The sequence below is a fragment of the Oncorhynchus masou genome, chromosome 1 (assembly GCF_036934945.1).
Source record: "Oncorhynchus masou masou isolate Uvic2021 chromosome 1, UVic_Omas_1.1, whole genome shotgun sequence".
Classification (NCBI taxonomy): Eukaryota; Metazoa; Chordata; class Actinopteri; order Salmoniformes; family Salmonidae; genus Oncorhynchus; species Oncorhynchus masou.
The window spans coordinates 74099125-74116370 of NC_088212.1; positions in this window are offsets into that span (position 1 = coordinate 74099125).

Here is a 17246-nt window from a genome sequence, read left to right on the forward strand (position 1 = left end):
ATACTGTAGATTAATGATTAGACACATGGTCTTGGTGAGATGCGTAAGTCCTCATACTTAGTTATTATCAGACTTAAGAATTTGTCTTCAGAATCTTAAGGAAAAATGAGCTAGGCTATACTTATCTGGGGTTTAACTACATTCCCAAATTGCAATCTTGCTTTAGATTAGAATACGGATTCTGAATCTACTGCACATCGGGACATGTCAGTGAAGTTGCTTGTATTTTAGCTGCAGTCCAAGCTAAATGTGTTGTTTCTTTATAAAGGCTTTCATTGTTTTCTTCTTAGTAACCTTGGGTCCAGATGACTTCTGCTGTGAGATTACATCAACTACATACAATTACATTCAATTAAATAGGTTGAGTGCATCCTTTTCTTTAAATTGAAAACCATCAGCACCTCTATCCCATTACATGTTGAAGACCAAGGTACAGTACCAGAGAGAGATAGAGAGAGATTTCCCTATAGAATCAACCAGACCTCTAGTATCACATTACATGTTGAAGACCAAGGTACAGTACCAGAGAGAGATAGAGAGAGATTTCCCTATAGAATCAACCAGACCTCTAGTATCACATTACATGTTGAAGACCAAGGTACAGTACCAGAGAGAGATGGAGAGAGATTTCCCTATAGAATCAACCAGACCTCTAGTATCACATTACATGTTGAAGACCAAGGTACAGTACCAGAGAGAGATAGAGAGAGATTTCCCTATAGAATCAACCAGACCTCTAGTATCACATTACATGTTGAAGACCAAGGTACAGTACCAGAGAGAGATAGAGAGAGATTTCCAACCAGACCTATAGAATCAGTACCAGACCTCTAGTATCACATTAGCTGTTAAGTGTTTGGTAGGGAACTGGGTTTGAACATTCTGATTTAAAAATGAGCATTAGTATTTTACACGGGTATAAATAAAGCTAAACCAATGTACATTTTGAGCAATTGTATCGCTTCACATGAACAATATCATTTCATAACTCACCAAAGGGGTACAATTTGAACTGTTTCATTCACTCACCCATTGAATATGTTTCACGTTTGGACTGCAAAATAATTGGACAATTTCTTTTAATCCAAAGCATAGTTGTGCATAATTAAGTTCGACTTCAAAATGCAACAGTGCCGGCTATGGTAAATAGTCTCTGTTGAATACTCTCTTTCTAAATATCACACATTAATATGTAGAATTAATTGGAGGGGCCTTGGTGGCTGTGTGTTTTTGACACAGGGCTGTTTCTGTAGGGGACGGTAATCAGTAGCACTGTCAGCTGGAGGAATTAGTACAGCTCATTGTTTCTACGAGTCACATGAAGATTTGCACAGTCCATGTGTGAAGATGGCTGGCTCTATTTCCATATCAAAGAGGCCCACAGTGCTGCCTGTAATTAAAATGCAGCGGTTTTGGGAGCCCTTGCTCGGCACACAGTTAGCACAGTACACTGAAGCAGCCGAGTGTTGTCATCTTTCCCGAGCAGTGTGCAAGCGGTCGACTCCTGCATGCTTCTCTCAATACACCTATCATTTTGTACAAATGTGAATGCCAGTCCACACTCCTTTTGTGGAGAGTTTAGTTTTCTTTATCTAGCCTCTCGTTGTGGCTGCCTGTTTTATTTTAGCCCTCAGAATAGACATGATTTAGTGTACGTTATTGCCATGTCAACCGTTGACATTGACAGTGATATTTCATATTCTATATGCACTGTTTTCATTGGCAGTATTTATTCATAACCTTAATTGTGGAAAGGCCATGAAATCCCACTCTTGCGTTCCATGATTTACATGACTTGTTATTAGTTAGTGACCTTGTTGCATATTTCTCCAAACGGGGCCGGGGTCAACAGTTCCTTGTTGGTTTGTTCGACAGTGTATTGTGGTCTCTGTCCTTCCTGAATTGGAGAAGATCTGAGGTTGGGTCTTGTGAGAGAACGAGGGAAGAGAGATTACTGCGATGTGGGCCTCTACGCTGCTCGAACACAAAGGCCTCAGAACAACCCTTTCCTTGTGATCCCCCATTGTGTTTGGATCAGGCCTTCCCTTGGGCTGGCTGCTGCCAAGGAGTTAGCACAAAAGGACACTATGGAAATATCAAACTGAAACCAACATGGGCAGCTCTCTGGATGAGAGAGAGGTACCAGGAAGAAAACTTTGTATGCCCGTCATCCTGTTGTAATTACAATGTATCACATTCAGGATGCATTTTGTCCATTGTAATTTGGAATTTGGAAAACCCGACCAGATAAACTTACTGGGAATGTAAGCTCCATGAATAGTCTTACTTGGAAATGTAAAATAGGAAATTCCCTTTCCTCTTGAAAGGTCGACTCCTGCAGGCAGGTAGCCTAGTGGTTAGAGCATTGGACTTGTAACCGAAAGGTTACAAGATTGAATCCCTGAGCTGACAAGGTAAAAATCTGTTGTTCTGCCCCCGAACAAGGCAGTTAACCCACTGTTCCTAGGCCATCATTGAAAATAAGAATTTGTTCTTAACTGACTTGCCTAGTTAAATAAAGGTACAAAATATATATGTACATGTTATGCATAGGTTTGTAATGAGCTGAAATTGGAGCGTCCTGTACTACTTAAAGGGATTCTTCAGGATTTTGGCATTTTTATATCTCTGTGTCCAGTATGAAGGAAGTTAGAGATAGCATACTTGCTGACACCCATAGACTTCTAGTCAACACTAGTTAGCATTGGCTCAGCAAACTACCTCTAACTTCTTTCATACTGGACAGAGACATTAAAATGGTGTCCACAAGTTCATCTGACTCTGGGGAAGTAGATAAAGGGCCTCATTGCCTAAATCCCAAAGTATCCCTTTAACATTAGAGCATATACAGTAAGGTAACCATGCTTTATGGAGAACCACACGTGTCGTATTTCATCTTTGAAAGTTCAGCCTCTTTGGTTCCGAAAGATAATTTATGATTTAGTGTCCTCTTGCATCTGCCTGTGTGTATTCCACAGTGAAGCTGGGGTTAGCACGGTGCTTTTCTGTTTTCGCAGGATAGACATTAGCCAGTTCCTGGAGGCTGACAGTTAGCCTGATATCTGCCAGTTCCATCAGATATGAGATGTAAAATATGCTCCACGATTGTGTCTGTGCTGCGCTGCTTCCTGCTTTCTGCTCCGGAGTAAAGCATGCTGGGAGCAGTTTAGTTGAGACATGACGCTCAGCACCACTGATGCTGTGCAGTACTGGGGCTCTATTTGTTTTTTAAGGCCCTCCACTGCCATCCACATCTTTATACATTGCAAAACTGTCACCAAATGATAGATCACAAAGTTTACTGTGCAGAGTAATGACACGAGGTCACTAATTGATCAGATATGATTTGGCACCTTGATTTACAATGCAACACCCGAGCTTTGACTTCACCACACAGCAGCTTGATGGGGAAGACTGTGTGGAGTATCAGTCCATATTAAACAGCTTGCCCCTCCATGTGTCACTGTGTCACTGAAGAATTACGTAATTGCAAAATAAAGTCATGGGGCCTCATTTATCAATAATGCATAGGCACAAATCTGTGCGTAAACCATGCATAGGATCATTTCCACGCAAAGTGTGGGATTTATCAATAGGAACTTTTGATTGAGAGTGTATGTACTTTTAGAAAACTGCCATGACCATGCGTACACAAGGTGCATAGTGGAATAAGGGAACTGCTTACCAAGCGTAGAATGGGAGAAATATATGTTGAACATTTTTTAAATTGTGAGAGTAATAATTAAATAATTTTTAGATTTAATTGTATTTCCATTGTGAATTCATGCAACATACAGTTGAAGTCGGAAGTTTACATACACCTTAGCCAAATACATTTAAACTCAGCTTTTCACAATTCTTGACTTTTAATCCTAGTAAAAATTCCCTGTCTTATGTCAGTTAGATCACCACTTTATTATAAGAATGTGAAATGTCTGAATAACAGTAGAGAGTGATTTACTTAAGCTTTTATTTCTTTCATCACATTCCCAGTGGGTCAGAGGTTTACATACACTCAATTATTATTTGGTAGCATTGCCTTTAAATTGTTTAACTTGGGTCAAACGTTTCGGGTAGCCTTCCACAAGCTTCCCACAATAAGTTGGGTGAATTTTGGCCCATTCCTCCTGACAGAGATGGTGTAACGGAGTCAGGTTTGTAGGCCTCCTTGCTCGCACACGCTTTTTCAGTTCTGCCCACAAATTTTCTTTGGGATTGAGGTCAGGGCTTTGTGATGGCCACTCCAATACCTTGACTTTGATGTCCTTATGCCATTTTGCCTCAACTTTGGAAGTATGCTTGGGGTCATTTGGACCAAGCTTTAACTTCCTGACAGATGTCTTGAGATGTTGCTTCAATATATCCACATCATTTTCCTTTGTCATGATGCCATCTATTTTGTGAAGTGCACCAGTTCCTCCTGCAGCAAATCACCCCCACAACATGATGCTGCCACCCCAATGCTTCACGGTTGGGATGGTGTTCTTCGGCTTGCAAGCCTCCCCTTTTTTCCTCCAAACATAACGATGGCCATTATGGCCAAACAGTTCTATTTTTGTTTCATCAGACTAGAGGACATTTCTCCAAATAGTACAATCTTTGTCCCCATGTGCAGTTGCAAACCGTAGTCTGGCTTTTTTATGGCGGTTTTGGAGAAGTGGCCTCTTCCTTGCTGAGCGGCCTTTTGGGTTATGTTGATATAGGACTCGTTTTACTGTGGACATAGATACTTTTGTACCTGTTTTCTCCAGCATCTTCACAGGATCCTTTGCTGCTGTTCTGGGATTGATTTGCACTTTTCGCACCAAAGTATATTCATCTCTAGAAGACAGAACACGCCTCCTTCCTGAGCGGTATGACGGCTGTGTGGTCCCATGGTGTTCATACTTGCGTACTGTTTTTTGTACAGATGAACGTGGTACCTTCAGGCATTTGGAAATTGCTCCCAATGATGAATCAGACTTGTGGAGGTATACAATTTCTTTGCCGAGGTCTTGGCTGATTTATTTTGATTTTCCCATGATGTCAAGCAAAGACCCACTGAGTTTGAAGGAAGGCCTTGAAATACATCCACGGGTACACCTCCAATTGACTCAAATGATGTCAGTTAGCCTATCAGAAGCCTCTAAAGCCATGACATAATTTTCTGGAATTTCCCAAGCTGTTTAAAGGCACAGTCAACTTACTTTATGTAAACTTCTGACCCACTGGAATTGTGATACTGTGAATTATAAAATAATGTGAAATAATCTGTCTGTAAAGAAATATTGGATAAATTACTTGTGTTGTGCGCAAAGATGTCCTAACCGACTTGCCAAAACTATAGTTTGTTAACAAGAAATTTATGGAGTGGTTGAAAAACGAGTTTTAATGACTCCAACCTAAGTGTATGTAAACTTCTGACTTCACATGTATCTTGACAGGCCATATATCATTTGACCCCATCAGTCCATGTTTTACATAATAATCCATATAAAGTACAGTAATTTGTTAAATTAGAGGCACGTGTGAAAGTGAAACCATTGTTGAAATACTATTAAAGACTCAGATAATGGGAAATCAAATTAGAGATGGCTGATCTTGCTCTGTTGGAAGATTTGGCACACGCATAATTTTGCAGAGATAATGTTTTTAGAGACAGGTAGGACTGTTTTTGCTGAAAGTATAGATATCGTTTCCCAAAACCAATCGTATAGGATCTTTGCAAGGATTTAAGGCCTACTTTAGAAAGGAAAACGCTTGCCATTTCGGTGCACATCAAAGTGCTATCAACCCTCGAGTGTTTAGCAATGGGCAGTTTTCAGCGGGAGTTCGCCGATCGGCATCTCACATCCCTCGATGAGCCAATGTTTTGGATGCAATCATTAGCAAAACAAACTGTAACATACAATTTCCATACACCATTTCAAGAGGGGTTTCTTTGCCATCAATGGGTTCACAAGTACGAACGGAGCAATAGACGGCACCCACAACGCCATAAAAACACCATCCCAAAACGAGTTAATCTATGTGAACAGAAAAGGTTTCCACTATTAATGTGCAGGTGATTATGTAATGCACAAAAAATACTGCTGAATGTAGTGTCCAGGCGGAACGCGCGACTCGTTCATTCTGTAGAACAGCAATGTTGGCCTACATAGCTACAGGAGGGAGCTGTTGAGGATGGATTGCTTATTAGTGAGTTGCCTACTCATTTAAAGTATATTTGCATTTGCTAAAGCAACTTGAATTTTCCAAACGGTCCTTTCTTTGTAGCTGTGTTTTTATTTTTACTGGTCAAGCCACAACTGAGTGTGAGCCAAGTAAAATATTTAGACACCTCTATTAAGTCTCTGAAATGTCATTTTTTTCGTAGCTTTTTTTTGTTGCGCTGTTGTTTTTAATTGTACGGCGTTATATATTCCCCACAGGTTTAAAGGGATGATTTTGACCATATATGGTTAATTAGGAGCGTTTCGCAATGCAAATAGCCACTGTCGTGCACAAGCACAGGCTAAAAACGACTGGTATTTATCAATGGTTATCTCCTCCCGGTGTGCGTTTCACGCTCGTAGGGTTGTTTGATAAATCACTCTTTTCCATGTGTACGAACATTCTAAATTCCGTTCGTAAGTAGTATTTAAGAATAGTTTCTACGCAATATTAATAAGGCCCCAGAAATCTGAGACATCAGCGCATGCATTTTCTCCGTTCTCCGTCTCTTAAGTAATATATTGGAAAAAGCTTACTGAGTATGGATGGTATAATCTCTCAGGTCTTTTACAGTATCTCTTTTTCTATCGATAGATGCTAACATTTACATAGACCCACAGAACTGGACCTAGTGGCAAGGTCTAGTACTGATCAGTTGCTGACATATGGAATAGGCAATGTGACTAAAAACGTCCTGGAAAATTATTTGAAAAAGCTGGGATGTATTGAGCCAAAGTCAAGATTCCCTACACTTTTCGTGTGGAAACTGGGAATGCATAATGCCAAAAATAAATTAAAGTGACAAAAGGAGGGGGGGGGGGGCTCTTGTGGCTGACTTTTTGATGAAGTTAACCAAAATGTTTCCCCTGGTACAAACCCAGGTCTTTTGTTTCCTTCTTCCATGATTATTTACACCGACTTTGATTTTTTTTACAGGGCTTTGCCCTCGATGTGCGTCATGAGAAAATGGCTTCAGCAGGCTCAACCACAAGCTCTCTCTCTCTTTTGCCTTCTCTGAGAAAATTAGAATGTCGTTATTGCATCATGTATAATTTACTCATACCTTTGTTCAGAGAGAAAGACAGAGAGAGAGTGAGCAAGAGAGAGAAGAGAGGGACAGAGAAAGAGAGGCCCTCGTGGTGTGGAGTGGTGAGGAGACGAGAGAGACGGAGGCTGAGAGCAGCTTGTCTGAACATTCCTCATTGTGAGGACTCAGCAGATAATGATGTTAGTGTTCGTCTAAGGTAGTGTACTCTGTGTCGCCCCAGACCTCTCTGATACTGTGGAAGTGGACTGAACTGAGTCTCCTGCTACTGGAGCAGATTGAACTGTAGTTGTTTTGAGAAGGACAATGCTGGTCAACCCTCCTCTTCAACAGTAGGCTGTATAAAAACTATATTTGGCTGCTTGAGTGAGTACTCACAGTTTCAAGCTGCGTGCTAGAAATGTTTTCGTGTTGCTCATCAGTATAGGGAGCTGTGATTGGTTGAGGCTACTGAGTCCATCTCTCTCAGAGCTACAGCTTACTGTATCTACTTGGGGCCTCTCTAGAATGGAGAGTTTGTGTCAATACAGTATATAAATAAATATCCTAGAAATGTGTTCCACATGACAAAGTCCTACAGCCTCACCAGTCATTTGGCATAGCAGGAGCTGTCATATTCCTCTCTCTCTCTTGCACTCTCTCTCTTGCGCTCTCTCTCTCTCTCTCTCTCTCTCTCTCTCTCTCTCTCTCTCTCTCTCTCTCTCTCTCTCTCTCTCTCTCTCTCTGTCTCTCTCTCTGTCTCTTGCGCGCTCTCTCGCTCTCTCTCTCTCTCTCTCTCTCTCTCTCTCTCTCTCTCTCTCTCTGTCTCTCGCGCTCTCTCTCTCTCTCTCTCTGTCTCTCTCTCTGTCTCTCTCTCTCTCTCTTCTCTCTCTGTCTCTCTCTCGCTCTCTCTCTCTCTCTCTCTCTCTCTCTCTCTCTCTGTCTCTCTCTCTGTCTCTCTCTCTGTCTCTCTCTCTCTCTCTCTCTCTCTCTCTCTCTCTCTCTCTCTCTGTCTCTCTCTCTCTCTCTCTCTCTCTCTCTCTCTCTCTCTCTCTCTCTCTCTGTCTCTCTCTCTCTCTGTCTCTGTCTCTCTCTCTCTCTCTCTCTCTCTCTCTGTCTCACTCTCTCTCTCTCTCTCTCTCTCTCTCTCTCTGTCTCTCTCTCTGTCTCTCTCTCTCTCTCTCTCTCTCTCTCTGTCTCTCTCTCTCTCTCTCTCTGTCTCTCGCGCGCTCTCTCTCTCTCTCTGTCTCTCTCTCTGTCTCTCTCTCTCTCTCTCTTTCTCTGTCTCTCGCGCGCTCTCTCTCTCTCTCTCTCTCTCTCTCTGTCTCTCTCTGTCTCTCTCTCTCTCTCTCTCTGTCTCTCTCTCTCTCTCTCTCTCTCTCTGTCTCTCTCTCTCTCTCTCTCTCTCTGTCTCTCTCTCTCTCTCTCTCTCTCTGTCTCTCTCTCTCTCTGTCTCTGTCTCTCTCTCTCTCTCTCTCTCTGTCTCACACTCTCTCTCTCTCTCTCGCTCTCTCTCTCGCTCTCTCTCTCTGTCTCTCTCTCTCTCTCTCTCTCTCTCTCTCTGTCTCTCTCTCTGTCTCTCTCTCTCTCTCTCTCTCTCTCTCTCTCTCTCTCTCTCTCTCTGTCTCTCTCTGTCTCTCGCTCTCTCTCTCTCTCTCTCTCTCTCTCTCTCTCTCTCTCTCTCTCTCTCTGTCTCTCTCTCTCTCTCTCTCTCTGTCTCTCTCTCTCTCTCTCTCTCTCTGTCTCTCTCTCTCTCTCTCTCTCTCTCTCTCTCTCTCTCTCTCTCTCTCTCTCTCTGTCTCTCGCTCACTCTCTCGCTCTCTCTCTCTCTCTCTCTCTCTCTGTCTCCCACTCTCTCTCTCTCTCTCTGTCTCTGTCTCTGTCTCTCTCTCTCTCTCTCTGTCTCTGTCTCTCTCTCTCGCGCTCTCTCTCTCTCTCTGTCTCTCTCTCTCTCTCTGTCTCTCTCTCTCTCTCTCTCTCTCTCTCTCTCTCTCTCTCTCTCTCTCTCTCTCTCTCTCCTCTCTCTCTCTGTCTCTGTCTCTGTCTCTCTGCCAGCACATATTAACCACAGCACAGCATAAACACTATGTCGGAAAATATGAACATTTTGCTTCGACCCAAGTGGAAAACAAATCGAAATTGAATTAAAACTCACTACTTTCTTTAGAAACAATAGTTTTTTAAATTTTTACTCCAAACTACCAATGTAAAAACAGAATGGAGTTGGGCAGTGAAACAGAGTGAAGTGACTAATGTTTCTGTTAGCTTTCACTGCACTTGTCCTTACACACAGTGCAGATATAGTGCTCACTCTGAGGAAAACCCAGACTGCTCCGTGCCAGAAGCATAAATGCAAAGAGAATAGTCTTTAATAACATTTTTTTTGAATGGGACTTAAAAAAGAGAAATCTGCTGAAGTGATGGAGAAAGCTTGTGGTTTGACCCTGCTGTGAATTTCCAATGAGCCTCTTTGACAATCTGAGAGGATAGCCACTCTGGCACACGCTACATGCTACACACCCACATACAACACACACAGTTACACACACTGCCAGGCAGTAAGTGTGCAGAAACGTCTGGGAGGGGTCTGGGGAGGGAGGGAGGGATGGGGAGGGTGGCTGACGAGAAGGTTGCACAAGGGGAAGGGAAGGTGAGGAGGGGAAATGAGGGGACGGGGTGTCCTGGCTGAGGATTAGTCACACGGGACTGGATGGGCTGCAGACGTCCACCACCAGCTTACTGATGTTAAGGACCAACACATACATGACTTCACTGACACACAAACTGAAAGTATGACCGTGTTGAACTTACTCAACCCCAGAGACCAGAGGGTTTCCCCAGTAAATAACCAATCACTTATATCTCTCCTCACAGTGAAAGCAAGTCTGTAGTGGTCAATTGAATTGCGGCCACCTTATAAACACCATTATTACACTGGAACAAACCTGCTATCATTAAGCCCTTCTCATATGGAAGCAGGAGTGGTCGCTCTATACCAGTTTAGAGAGAGAGACGGGGAGAGAGTTTTGTGCCTGAATGTGAATAGCGTTGGTGGAACACACAGACACACACACACACACCACGCCAGACCCTGGGTTGTGGTTGAATGTCACAGTGGAGGAACACTTTATGTCCTTGGTTAGGGGTGGGGCTGATGGTAGCAGGGGAGGGATGTTCATCCTCTTCCCCGGTGAAGCTACATTTATTGGTCACCATCTGCAGGGTGGAGGAGTTTGGGCTGGGGCCAGCCTAGAGAGAGGCTTCTAATTAAACCATCATCATGATCAACTTGTGGTCAGTGATGGTCCCCAATGCTGGCTCTCCAACATGAACATGGAATCACTGAGGCTTTCCTTGAAGCCTGTGTTGGACTGAATTAGAAAGGGAGAAACGAAACGGAGGAAAAAAGTGCTACAGGGCACTTTTTCTCTTCTTGGCAGGCAGAGAAAGACCTTCTGCCATATCCACTCAGGTTTAAACAATTACCCGACATCATAAGAAACCAGAAGAACCTTAGTCTGGAATAGTCATCGCTTTGGCCTGGCCTAGCTCGGTTTCAGGCATGGCGTAGCGAGCGTCACATGTTGGAGCTCTCGATAATTTAAATTAGTGTAAGAGGGTGTGCCTCCAGTCTCTGTATCTATGCAGCCCGAGGAGCTTTCCTTTGAAGTTGACAGCCTTTAATATAGTATTTCATGGTTTGATATGTGAGTGACACAGAGCTGCTCCAAGAGGATGGCAAAATGGTTTATTAGGGCCTAATTACAGCCCTGTGATTAAAGGGGAAGTGACTGTGATTAGGATAGTCGAGGACGATATGGAAAATGGATGAATATTCAGAGCGGAGACGAGCAGTAACGGCTGTGTGTGTGTGTGTGTGTGTGTGTGTGTGGTGGGGGGGGGGGGTATATGAGCGCTGGCTGGTGCAGTCACCTGACTGCCTGGCTGGCTGACTGACTGCTGTTTAACCACATGCTATGATATCATCTTTACGGCAGATCTCATCTGGGGGCTTTTCAGCTTTAGCTGTTGGGCAGAAAATGCATGCACAGATATGTGGTGCTGCCCTGTTAATGGTAACCTTCCAGGTTCCTGGATCCTACTGCCTGGCTCTCTCTTGTAAAGTATGCTAAAGGAGCGCTAGCTTTCCCTATGTGGAAGAATCTGTACAGCTGATTTAGTGCTCTTACAGGCCTTGTACGTTGCCCTGTGATTACAAAAAAAGGAAAGGATGTAGTAGGTTTGAAGCTTGTTTTGGTATGCTATCAGCCCGGCATGCAGGAGTAATGCAGTGGACTTTCACAGCCAATTGAACATGAAACCGTCAGGAATGTGCAGCACAGCCAGGTCTGCTCCGAGCTGCTAGGGGAACTTGCTAAGAATCACACATTCTTGTGAACTTCAAAGTATGTACTGTTTAAGCAAAGAGATAAATGGCCTTATTATTAGCAGTTTTATTCAATGGGGAGATTAGTATCGGTTTCTCTTTTCTTTTCAACCTGCAAACTTCGAACATTTTCAGACATGTGATATCTGCCATTTCTAAATCATTTCTGGGAGTGCTCTGAGGGTATGATATGGACGGCAAAACCTTGCGATTTTATAATTTCACAACTGACTTCATCCTTAAAATGACGGTTGGCTAACCTGTCTATTACTCTCTTTGATTTCAACAGTACATGCTTTTGCGCTCTGAGAGGTATTCATAATAAGCTTAAACTTCTCTGACTTTATTGCTAACGTGGGCCTTATCTTCCAGCTATTCAAGAAAGAGAAGTCATTTTTCCAATTTCCAACATTTTGCTGTTAGGTCACAGCCTGCTCAAACTACCTTGAGGGGATTGTTGTAGCAAACAACACACATACTCACACACTCACACACACAAAGGCACACACATTCACACACACACACGCTCCCAGGAAAACTATATTCATCTTATATAAATATGGAATGTTACAACTGTGGAATTTCCTTAGCATAAACAGATACTGCCCTAGGTGCATATTTGCCAACTGGGAGCTTTCAGAAGTCATGTCATGTCCACATTATTTATATGTCAGGGGTATTATATGTTTTATATGGAGAACTAATGTTTATTCTTCTTTTTACTCTGATGAGATGGTATGAACAGTATGATGAGATGGAACAGTATGATGAGATGGAATCAACAGTATGATGAGATGGAACATTATGATGAGATGGAATCAACAGTATGATGAGATGGAATCAACAGTATGATGAGATGGAACAGTATGATGAGATGGAATCAACAGTATGATGAGATGGAACAGTATGATGAGATGGAATCAACAGTATGATGAGATGGAACATTATGATGAGATGGAATCAACAGTATGATGAGATGGAATCAACAGTATGATGAGATGGAACAGTATGATGAGATGGAATCAACAGTATGATGAGATGGAACAGTATGATGAGATGGAATCAACAGTATGATGAGATGGAATCAACAGTATGATGAGATGGAACAGTATGATAAGATGGAACAGTATGATGAGATGGAATTAACAGTATGATGAGATGGAACAGTATGATGAGATGGAATCAACAGTATGATGAGATGGAATCAACAGTATGATGAGATGGAATCAACAGTATGATGAGATGGAATTAACAGTATGATGAGATGGAACAGTATGATGAGATGGAACAGTATGATGAGATGGAATCAACAGTATGATGAGATGGAACAGTATGATGAGATGGAATCAACAGTATGATGAGATTGAATCAACAGTATGATGAGATGGAATCAACAGTATGATGAGATGGAACAGTATGATGAGATGGAATCAACAGTATGATGAGATGGAACAGTATGATGAGATGGAATCAACAGTATGATGAGATGGAATCAACAGTATGATGAGATGGAATCAACAGTATGATGAGATGGAACAGTATGATGAGATGGAATCAACAGTATGATGAGATGGAATCAACAGTATGATGAGATGGTATCAACAGTATGATGAGATGGAACAGTATGATGAGATGGAACAGTATGATGAGATGGAACAGTATGATGAGATGGAATCAACAGTATGATGAGATGGAACAGTATGATGAGATGGAACAGTATGATGAGATGGAACAGTATGATGAGATGGAATCAACAGTATGATGAGATGGAACAGTATGATGAGATGGAATCAACAGTATGATGAGATGGAACAGTATGATGAGATGGAATCAACAGTATGATGAGATGGAATCCAACAGTATGATGAAAGTGTGTTGCTCTTATTAGAACTGGGTGTATTCTTGCTAACGGATCACTTTACATCCACAGATAATGTATCCCCAAAAGTGTTTTTCTTGCATCACGTCAATCATGTTCCCCGCACTGAAAAACACAATTTTGCATGTCCAGGCGTTCACTTGTTTTTTTTTTTTACATCTCTATTTCCTCTGAATATACTCCTCAAAGCACGCTCCGCTTGGAAATGTATATTCATATATAATGTAAGATATTTTAATTTACAATTAGTGTGTGGCGAACAGTAGTGGTCACAGAGGCCTCTTTATATTTAGTTTGGAGCATTGTCAGTTTTTCTAGGATGATAATAATGGGAAACATGTGTTTGGCCGGCTAAAGAAAATTAGCGACCTTTCATGTGACCCACCTGTTGTGCTTTCAGCACCGTTAATGCTAACCTCATGTGACCCACCTGTCGTGCTTTCAGCACCGTTAATGCTAACCTCATGTGACCCACCTGTCGTGCTTTCAGCACCGTTAATGCTAACCTCATGTGACCCACCTGTCGTGCTTTCAGCACCGTTAATGCTAACCTCATGTGACCCACCTGTCGTGCTTTCAGCACCGTTAATGCTAACCTCATGTGACCCACCTGTCGTGCTTTCAGCACCGTTAATGCTAACCACATGTGACCCACCTGTCGTGCTTTCAGCACCGTTAATGCTAACCTCATGTTACTATCATCAGGAGAGCCAGTCTGTGTCAGGCACTGGGGACATGAGGAGAGCCTCCTCACACAGGGCCCCTGATAGCAGCTCCTGATACACTCTACTAATCCACCAGCACGGCAGGCCTGCTGCCTAACCTAGCACAGAGACTGTCTACATTTGACACTTACGTGCGACTTCTGCTATCAGAATACGAATGTCGCATTGAAAAGACAGGTCTTGATGCACAAAAGTCGCATTGTGGTCAGATTGTGTTCCGATCTGGCTAACCATTTCAGGAGGTGGCCAGGGACACATTTTGTGCAGATTTCTCCTCAATATGGACGCAATCAGGCTACCGAAAGCGCATGCAGTGGGCAACGTCATCAGCACTCTGCCCACAAGTCTCCAGAAAACGTCTTGTATCATTAAAGGTTGGAGGAAATACATTGAGGAATGTGTTTGCTGGCTTCATGGGGGGGGGGGGGGTGTAGAGTTATGCTAACCTGTATGTGATCCCTTTAGCTTCGCTAGCTAGCTTTTTGGCCTACAGAGGTTCGCTGGCTAGTTAGCTACAGTAGTTGGCTACTGCCATAAAGTTGTTGTTGTGTTATTATCAGATTTAGCCTGTTCCACCGTTTGCAGAATCCATACTAAAAAAAAAAAAAAAAAGCCAACTACTATTTGAATATACTGTGGGAAAAGGCAATCCGGGAACGGTAGACACATTTAAATGTAGGTGTATAGGCATGACGCGTTCAGAATTCCATCATCACAACTCCATGATCAGAATACAAAAGCTGCATGAACTGTCAAGTCTAGACACGATCAGAGCAGCCAGAGCTGCAAACTAACAAACAAACAAAGAAACAAAAACAATCACCAAACAAATATGAAAATCTCCACAGTGAGCCGAGGGCACAACTGTGCTGGTGGAGAACCTCTATCTTAGACTTCGTTCCCACCAGGATCAATCTCAGCATTTGTCAGTGTGCTGTAATTATTTGCTACAGGCTGGCAGGCAGGCAGCACAGAGAGTCTGGCAGTATAGTGCGGTTCCTAGCCCTGAGCCTGGAGCCCTCCCTCCCTCCCAGTGTGCTGTAGTTGCTTTCTACAGGCTGGCAGGCAGACAGCACAGAGAGTCTGGCAGTATAGTGCAGGTTCCTAGCCCTGAGCCTGGAGCCCTCCCTCCCAGTGTGCTGTAGTTGTTTTCTACAGGCTGGCAGGCAGGCAGCACAGAGAGTCTGGCAGTATAGTGCAGGTTCCTAGCCCTGAGCTTGGAGGCTGGCAGGCGGGCAGCACAGAGAGTCTGGCAGTATAGTGCAGGTTCCTAGCCCTGTACCTGGAGCCCTCCCTCCCTCCCAGTGTGCTGTAGTTGTTTTCTACAGGCTGGCAGGCGGGCAGTACAGAGAGTCTGGCAGTATAGTGCAGGTTCCTAGCCCTGAGCCTGGAGCCCTCCCTCCCTCCCAGTGTGCTGTAGTTGTTTTCTACAGCCTGGCAGGCGGGCAGCACAGAGAGTCTGGCAGTATAGTGCAGGTTCCTAGCCCTGAGCCTGGAGCCCTCCCTCCCTCCCTCCCAGTGTGCTGTAGTTGTTTTCTACAGGCTGGCAGGCGGGCAGCACAGAGAGTCTGGCAGTATAGTGCAGGTTCCTAGCCTGGAGCCCTCCCTCCCTCCCAGTGTGCTGTAGTTGTTTTCTACAGGCTGGCAGGCAGGCAGTACAGAGAGTCTGGCAGTATAGTGCAGGTTCCTAGCCCTGAGCCTGGAGCCCTCCCTCCCTCCCAGTGTGCTGTAGTTGTTTTCTACAGGCTGGCAGGCGGGCAGCACAGAGAGTCTGGCAGTATAGTGCAGGTTCCTAGCCCTGTACCTGGAGCCCTCCCTCCCTCCCAGTGTGCTGTAGTTGTTTTCTACAGGCTGGCAGGCAGGCAGCACAGAGAGTCTGGCAGTATAGTGCAGGTTCCTAGCCCTGAGCCTGGAGCCCTCCCTCCCCCCGCAGCGAGCTGGGCTGCCCAGCTCCTCAGCTTTAACATGGTCTATGCCATGTTGTAATGGGCTCCCAGGGCATGATTGGAATATAATAACTGTTTCACTATGTTTTTCTTACCCCCCTTCACTCTCCACAAATGTAAAATGTCCCCGGCTACATGGGATATATAGTAGGAGCTGTGATGTAAGATGTTATTGCTGGATATGCAGACTGGGAAAATTTGGATTATTTTCCAAAAATCTCCCGGGCAGAAAGCATTATGATGTCACAAAGGCCACATTGTAGCCAGTATGGGTGTACAGAGCTGTGTTTCCCTCTCTTTCTCTCTTGTTCTGTACATTGTCCGGCCACCTTCTGTGCTCCCTGCCCAGGCTACAGGCTTACTTCATGCCCGTTTCCTTTTCTTGTGCTGTGAATCAATGCACAATGGCCCTATAGGACCGCTTGCATAATGGGAAAAGTATGTGTATCTTTGCACAGACAAAGTACAGTTTGAAAGGTTTAGTAAGCTTCAATTACACTATGACATTATTATTAATTATTATTTTCACCCTGTTATGGGAATAGTGATTGTATTACAACATGGTTATTCATGTTATAATAACAATGTCAACATATTTGATTACAGAGTTTATTACAATATCCAAGTATTTGTGTATCGTGGAGTATAATATGAACACATACACTCATGGTCTTTGGCTGAACCAAGTGATCTTGTGTTATCGCTCAATGACTTCAATTACAGTATGACCAGGAGGCCAATATGTTTCCAGCCATCCTCTGTCTGAGGACTGTAGCTGTCTGACAGAGACCATCTGATTGGCTATGTACAATGGCAGCATCATGGGAATGGAAATGCATCCAGTAGTTAAGTGAACAACCATGCATCTTCTGTTTTCCCACTAATTGAATTTGGCACTAAAATATGCTGGCAAGAGCCCCTTACCTTGTTTGACTTATTTATTGCCTGACTGGAGAGGTAATTCGACCTCCTCATTTCAAAGGATCTTTTTGGTCCAGAAAAAGAGTGTAAAACTCAATTAGCTTAGTGATCAGTGACTGAAACACTACATTTGTTTTCCTGTGAGGGGGAAGCAGAGCTGGGGAGTGGAGGA